Source organism: Coffea eugenioides, unplaced genomic scaffold, assembly GCF_003713205.1.
Source record: "Coffea eugenioides isolate CCC68of unplaced genomic scaffold, Ceug_1.0 ScVebR1_3189;HRSCAF=4358, whole genome shotgun sequence".
NCBI lineage: Eukaryota > Viridiplantae > Streptophyta > Magnoliopsida > Gentianales > Rubiaceae > Coffea > Coffea eugenioides.
In genome coordinates, this window is record NW_020863742.1 from 13,525 (window position 1) to 21,979 (window position 8,455).

Genomic DNA, 8,455 nt, shown 5'->3' on the forward strand with positions numbered 1-8,455 from the left:
GATACTCTACAAAGATCTGAAGCCTAAGCTCTGATACCAACTGTGACAGCCCCACCTCTCCCTAGGGCAAACCCTAGGGTATCAACGGACTGCCTGCCCAACTCTCGCCAGGACTCAGTCGTTCAAAGTACTAATATCATCAATGAAACGAATGTAACATTTGACAATGCAGGGGATTGAAACACTAACTCAAACATAATCACTAATTCAACAATTCAGCTTAGTACATATATCATCGCATGCCAACTTACCACGCTTCACTCAAAATTACATAATATAAATCACCCTTAAGAATTTAAGCTTACAAGTCTGCTTAAACGAAAGTTACAACCTCAAAACGCAAGAACGGCAAAATAAAGCTAAGAAAGCCCTCGATCAAATCCCTTCCCGATCTGTTAAGGAAAACAAAGGGAATGGGGTGAGCTAAAGCCCAGTGAGGTTCCAGGTAAACAAGTAAACACATAGCCACATAAAATCACAAAATAGCCAACTAAACACCGTACAGTAAAATAACAGTTCAATTCAAGGATACGGGTGGCTTTCAAAAGCCAAAGGTCCACTTGAGCTTGATCATAATTGCCTCCTGTTGACACTCCGTCAACACTTGTAACAGTATATAGGTCCGTAGAACACCACTTTCACCAGTCTCCGTCCACCAAACAACCCCCCACCGGGCCCGCACTCCATAAACAGTAGTTTGGTAATACTCGAGTATACCAGGAATCCGAGTTTCCAATGCTCAAGGATTCCAATGAAACAGTATCAAGCCGAGGATTTTATCACTGGTGGTGCTAGACAACACAACAAGCAAGCACAACGGCTATGCTTCACCAGGGACCTCCAAGCAAGATTCAATTTCCAGTGAACAGTAAACAGTCCTCAAGGTTTATCGGCCTTCTCGACCAAGCCCTTGCTGGCTCGATACAACCGACTCACCTATGAGGTTGGGTACCCAAACAGTAACAGTAGTTGGTGGAATGTCATCCACGCAACTTAAGCACAGTCATGTATAGCAATATCTCATTTCATGTTAATTCATTCAGTAAGTAGAGCCTCAGTGAAAAGAAAAAATAAGAAAGGTCGAGTGCGATAAAGTACACACTCGCCTCAATTTTAATTAAAACAGTGTTTGGCTCAAACAATAACAATTCAATACTTTCAAGTACACGAATATTTCTCATAACAAGTAGCAGGTAGTGGAACACTCACCTGTCAAGCAAAAGTAATAATCGACGTCAAACGTCTCAGTTACGATCACCGTCGTTGCCCAAACCTAGGTCAACGAGTGAAAACATTAATAATTGGATTCGTTCCCTACTAAAGTATAGGTTCATTAAGAGGCCAAGTGAGTAGCTTAAGCTACTTAATCCGGCATGCAAATAGGGTCTAAACCACGGTGAAAGTTCATGGAAAACAAGTCTAGTATGTACATGAAAGTTTGGCAAAAGAAAAGTTTCACTACAGCTCAAAGGCTTCATTACGGGTTAAACTGTCTCGCCCGGCCAGCCTCGGGAAAACGGTCATTGCTCATTGTGGGAAAGTCAGAATTTGGTTCCGTCAGTTGCATTGGAAACTAGGTTCATAAGGCTAAATTTGTCTAGAAGAAACCATTTCCAAAATCCCAACATAAGTGGCTCAAAATTAAGAAACCAAATGAACTTTCTGGACTGTCTCGGATGAACAGTACTTCCCGGACAGCCAACTTTCCAGACTCGCCACGGATCGCTCGGGATGAACCAGAAAATGAGCTTTGTACCATTTTAAAGCTCTAAGAGTCTACTTTCAATTGCCATAAACGTCACTCAATTCTGATCAGTGAGTAACACGTTATGACCTTAACAAGATGGCTGGACAGAAAATTTCTGGACCTAGTCCAGTTTTCCTCCTTTGTTTATAACTCAAAATTTATTCAACCAAATTGGCTAATTTTTTTGTACACATAACCCAACATATAATACTCACATTTGTAGCCAAAATGTGCATGAAAATATCAAGGAAAAACCGGGCAGCAAGCTTAAAAAGTTTCGGTCAGCACACTTTAAAAAATTTCTAACTTCTACTCTTCTTGTTATTTTCATTCCTTGCACATAACAAGTATTAGATCCAACTAAATAGGGGTTTAAAACATATCAATACTTCATAAACACACATGAATAAGGGTTAGACATTTCATCAAACACTTGGTATGCATATTAGTAAACCTAACCATTACTTGATTAACTCAAGAAACTAACCCCAAATTCAACCATAACAAGTTGTTTTCACCATTTCAACCTCAAGTAGATGATATAACATCATAAACCCAAATTTTAAAGATTACATACCTTACTTACAAGTTGCTTTGGTCACCAAACAAACCACCACAATAGAAGCTTTAGGCTTGAAACAACCTCAAAGATTGAAGGAAATTTTCTCACAAACTCTAGATCTTTCTCTTTTGGTTTTTGTTCAAGATCAAACTAAGGTTGTCATAGCAAGAAGATGGAGTTTTCTTCCTTCCCTTGGAAGCCCTTAAGGTGGACGAAATTTTGGAGGAAAATGAAGCAAAGTTGGTTTAAAATTCCTCTAATCCTTTGGTCAAACAAGATACATGGCTAGGGTTTTGCCACATGGCTCCATTATTGTCCTAACCTTTCTTAATCTTTGACTAATGCCATTCTTACCTTTCCAAATGCACCAATAATTATTCAACACCTCTAATCTCTCACATAAAGTCTCTACCACTAATAAAAGAACACTTGGACAATTACAAGTGGTGAATTATTTACAACCTAGCTCAAGGAAATATTTTACTTCAAGTAAAATGAATTGAAATGAAATGCATGGAAATTATTATAACACATAGAAAATAATTTGTAAGGGCATATATTAAATGGTCTAGATCTTATAATAAGGCATGTAAGTAAGAAAATTGTGTTTTAAAGTGAGGGTCAATACAAGGGATTTGTTGTAACACATTGTGAAATATAATGCTAGGGCATATAAGAGGTGGTTTAAATCTTGGTGCAAGGCATGTAGTTTGGGGAAATTGTATTTTAAAAATGAGGGTTCTCACACTCTCTCCCCCTTAAAGAATTTCGCCCTCGAGATTCTCAGCTTGATTACTGAGTAGTTCAAAATATTTTCGATGAATATCCTTTTTAACTCTCTCGAGTCCTGTGAGCGCATGCCTTAGTAAGACCAGCAATACAAAGCCATATTATGTAGGAATTGAAGCTACAAATCTTTATTTAGAACATGTTTCAATTTACAAGTTTCATAGTTGTATAACCTATCGAAATATAATACTAGCTTGTTCCCATCGAAGAATAATCCTTATGTCCTTACTAATCAATGTTGCAAAAGTCATTTAGAGCAGAAAAGTATCACTTATAGCCAAACGTTTAGAGAAAGTAGAAAAGACGTTCAAAATGCAAAGTTGTAAACTGTCCGACCTAAGGTGGTTTGAAGAACTCATTTTCCTTTCATTTAAGTCTCGTTTCTACTCATAAACCAACCTCAAAATAGTTTACCAACTCCAATCCTAAAGTTGGGAATGTAAGTAGGAATAATCCTAGGAAAAATAGAAATTTTTTTAGTTTTGCGTGATCTCATTTGAAAATCTTATCTCGAGCTTCTTATGTCCAAAACTTAAAAAACTTTATACCGTCGGAATATGGATTCAAATTGTTACAACTTTCTAGAAGGTACCATTGTAAGATCCAATCCACGAGTCGGTCAAATTCCAACCTAAAGTTGCTGCTTCACCCAGTAACAGACAGAACAGGTATACAGTTTCAGTCAACTTTGAAAAATCATAGATATTCATGGAAATTGAGAACAATACTGATACTCTGAATCTAGTTTCAAACATAATAAAACTCAATTTTGACTTTTCTACATCAAGATATAACAAATTCTGTAAAACCTTCCAAGGTTCCCTGCGGAAAAAATTTTCAGCGGCACATCCTTTGTGTTTACTAACTTTTCCTAGCCCATTCAAGGCTTCATTCTTCCCATGAAATAGCTTCAACTCAAGCATATAAATATCAAGCCCACAACTCACTACATCAAGCATATAACCGTCTCTACTCAAGTTTAGCAAAATGAAACCCGAAGCTGAAATTCTTAATCACAAGCTTGAATTTTCTTTAGGCAAGTCATAACAAAGCTATCAGACCATGGTCAGTACTTAAGTGGTAGTAGAGGAAAATTGCTAGCCAAAGTTACCTTGTAACCTCAAGAAAGATGGAAATCCAGGGCTTCTTCCTCAAAAATCGCTCCACCAATACCTTGAAATCTTTCTTAGTTAACATTTCCATGGAGTAACTTCAGATTCAAGTACAAATTTGAGGTTGGAGTTGGAGGTCTCTCTTTGGTTTCTCTTCTCTCTTGGTTCGGCCAAGTAAGAGGGAAGATGAAGACAATTCGGTCAAATTGTTGATTTAGTCAAGGTGAAAAATGTGACGCAAACCTTAATCTCGATAGAAAGAAGAGTTACAACATGGTTACTATTCTTGGTAGCTCTTTAACCCATACACTGTACATTAAATCATTTCTTCCCTTCGAGCGACAAACGATAAATTTTTAACTCAAAGACCAAAGTAGGGCAATAAACTCAGGGATAAGGATCCAATATTGCACCACCACCAATATTTCATAGCACTTATTAAAACAGCAGGTACCAAGTCCACTGTTCCTAAGGGAATACATCTTGCTATATAAAAATGTCACTATGCATAGTCCAATGATTATAACTTATCCAGGCAAAAACCTCATTAATGGCTATTCAACTTGGCAAATATACTGGTACAAACTTATTCTGTACCTCTTCTGGAACCCCTTCATATTTCCTTTCAATCGTATGTTCTGATGCAATAGTTCAATGTTCTCTAGGTATTTTGGTTCCCATCATCTTTCCCAGTACTCAGTTCATCTCTTTTGGAACTCTATTTCTTTTTGAATAACCTCTATTTTCTTATGCAGATCAGTCACATTTGTCATCTCACTAATTCACTTATCTCGATAGTAGCTTGCCAGTAAATCAAAGGAGCAAAGTAAGTAACTAATTACAATTGGAAACTCTAGTCATATAACTTTTAAATTCATTCTCCTCCGATCCTACCACAAGGAATTAAACGTAGCTATCCTCAAGTGAGATAGACAAGATAATAGAATACAGGTAGGCTAATAGCTCAGAATACAATGCCACTCATTCTTATTCGGGAATTTCAATACGAGAGTATCCTTATCACTTATGCACATAGCAACCCTAAAGCGTACTTTATGTGTCGGAACTTCTACCTCCTATCTCAATCTCTTGCATACAGGTATAGAATCCAATTCTTTTCTCAAATTCCCATGCATAATTCCAAAACTCACGATCTCGCCACGATCATAATCGAGTCAAGTCCATACTTAGACATTAGTGGATAGGTGTCAAGGAAGCATAGGAAAGAATGTCACAAGAGGAGTAGAAATATCCATATAGTTGTAATCAAACCGCCCCACATTCGAAATAAACACTTATCATGTCTTCACAGTCATGGGTGAAGGAAACAGATCTTCAGTGCAAATTTCTCGACGTACAGTATAATCCACCATCTATAGAAACCCTGTCAGACTATTTTGAGATTAGTCCATGATAGCTTCCGAGATTTATTCCCTCAATCAGTCCAATAACTAGGTCAAATATTAGGATCTTTCGCGCCTTGACTTTTGCCATTAAAACTTGTCTCAAGTGCAATCAAGATACAGACCCTTATTCTAGGGCTCTCCACTTTTTGGTACTCAAGTACAAGAATCCACAATAAGGTAATTCACAACTCGAGCCGGCCGGTCCTAAGAGTAAATCACCCATATTACAGATTCCTACCCGACGTACATATCTATTCCTCCCAAGTATCCTGATAAAGGGTTTACGCTTATAACAGTCATGATTCATAGCTTACGCCCAAAAAGAGCACCTAGTCCTTTCCACTGACTCACATAATCGAAACAATAACACCATTTGGCCCCAAGCTCACTTCGCGCAGAGACCACGCGAAGCAGTAAAATATCTTCCATTCTTTCAAACCAGTTCTCGGCAATTTCGGGATCTAGTTCTCCAAGAAATTTAAGAGGTGTGAACTTTTGGAACTGATTTAGGACTCTATCTTCACTTACTTCAAGGTTCCTTTACTAGTTACCCGGTGTTTGACCTTGTTGGTCAACCGAATGGCCAGTAAACAGTAGATCGGTCATACGATTGATAGCTGTAGCTACCTGGTCCCCTACTCCACCTCCGGGTCCCTGGTTCTAATTGACTACAAACCTTTATTCCTCTTCTTGGTCCTGGACCTATTCTCCTTTATTACTCACTGGTCTAGGGTCCAAGTATTTTAACCAATGGGTAAGTACGTGTTGGTACATGATAGATGATTATTCCTTTACAAAAGTCAAATAAAATGAAATCGGAGTCACAATAAGGGAGTGAAAATATAAAGCAATTAAATGCCAATGTCGTAATAAAGTCGAGGTCAAAGTCACCGTAACAGTCACAGTCCAATTCACAGTCACAATCAAAGTCAAAGTATTATACATTCCAAGGCTCATAGTAGTTGTTTGTAAGATAACTAGACCAAAAGTATCAGGTACGAGACTCACAGATACAAATACAGTCATACAGTCATATCAAGGAAAAATCCAGTGCAAGTAGTCAAAAGAAAATTGTACAACCACCGAGTCACCACATCCCTTATCCTTTCTATGTATAGTAGTCAAAATCATCCAAAGTAGTAGCCTAGAGGTGTAGGCTTAGTTTGATGCGGGACTAGCTGACCCTCCTCCGGTCTAGGCAAGGTCAACACTTGCCTCGTCTCCAATGTTAGAGACGTCACCACTTAAGTCTACTGAAGTCCCCAAACAGGTCATCACAAACATTCAGGTTTGACTCGACTCTATTCCTCACTTTTATTGCCCCCTAAACGCGTTCCTGAGCTTCTCCAAGTTACATACAAAGATTTACCAATCCTTTGATGGCCTTCAACCATATCATACCTGTGCTCCTTAATTCGATCGGCTTGCATTTTAGTAGTTTCCTTTAGTTGATTGACTTCAGCTTTAAACCTAGCATTGTCCCGGGCAAGCAACTTTCGCTCCTTCACAACGGCCAACACTACTCCATTAGAATAGGTAAAATTTGCAGACACTCACACCACTTGTAGTGATTAGATAAGCCCCAATAGGCTCTAGGCCTCCGGGTCTGATTTGATACTTAATCATCGGTAAGTCCCCACGGGATGGCTCGCCAACCGGTCTATTACTAGGGCCGCCAGATTCATCCAGCCTACACAAAGTGTAGATAAACTTAAGTACTCTTAAGGGAAAATAATCAAATATAATCCTCAAGTCGAAAATTCCTAACTCGCCCAAACCAATTCAAACCTAGGCTCAAATTTTTTTTTTCCTTCCAGTGATCATCCATTCTAGGAAACTCTCCTATAATCTCTCATCCATTTTAGGAAACTTTCCTATATTCTCTCATCCATTTTTGGAAACTCTCCTATATTCTCTCATCCATTTTTAGGAAACTTTCCTCCATGCTAGGAAACTCTCCTATATTCTCTCATCCACTTTCGGAAACTACTCCTACACTTTAGAACGCTAGGGTTTCCTTTTCTTTATGACGCACATACCATTGCTGACCACCACCAACATCCCTTCCAAATTCGTCCATTTCACTTCATTTTGCACCCACATTTGTGTCTTACCTTCTTGGTTACTCTTATGGCAAAGGTGGTGACAATTATTGGACTTGAGCGGCATTTCTCAACTACCTAAACCAACAGGTAAAGGTATTTGGTAAGTCCCTTAGAGTGTTTTATTTGAGTGATACACACGAGGATGAGTGATACACGAGAGTAGAGTGTACATACGTGAGCTTGTGTGTGGGAGGAAAATTCCTTTTCGTTACTAACTTTTTGCAGGCTCCCTCATACATCATGGCGAGTACAAGACGCATAAAAGCTAACTCACAACATTGTCTTCCTGATCCTAAGGGAGTCAAAGAAGTGGTGTTACGTGGCTTAGATGAGCAATTGGACATCGTCACATCGCAATCACTTGGTTGGTTTTATACTCGTTGCGGTGTCAAAGATAAAATTTGTAGCTTGGCCATTGATGAGAGTTGTGAAGTCAATCTTGCAAGTGCTATCATGGTTGAGAAATTAAATCTTCCAACCATTGATCATCTTCAACCGTACAAGTTGACGAGCCCTCATGGTGATGTTTGGGTTACTAAGCACACACTTGTACCTATTCAAATCGGCAAATATGTGGATGAGGTGTTGTGTGATGTAGTCCCAATTCAAGTGACACACGTGTTGTTGGGCAAAGCATGGATATCGAGGCGATAAGTTAAATATGACGAACATACTAATAAATATTCCTTCTTATTTAATGGTCGTCGTTTTGTACTTATATCACTTACGTATGA

The 8,455-nt window shown here is 38.6% G+C and overlaps 1 long non-coding RNA gene across 1 annotated transcript; it reads right to left on the reverse strand.

Annotated features, from left to right (window-relative positions):
- Positions 1–256: 256 nt before the first annotated feature.
- Positions 257–2,445, reverse strand: LOC113757649. Its single transcript, XR_003466441.1, has 3 exons — positions 2,325–2,445; positions 1,210–1,273; positions 257–392 (listed from the first exon to the last, which is right to left on the reverse strand). It is a non-coding gene; the product is annotated as an uncharacterized LOC113757649 (long non-coding RNA).
- Positions 2,446–8,455: the final 6,010 nt, after the last annotated feature.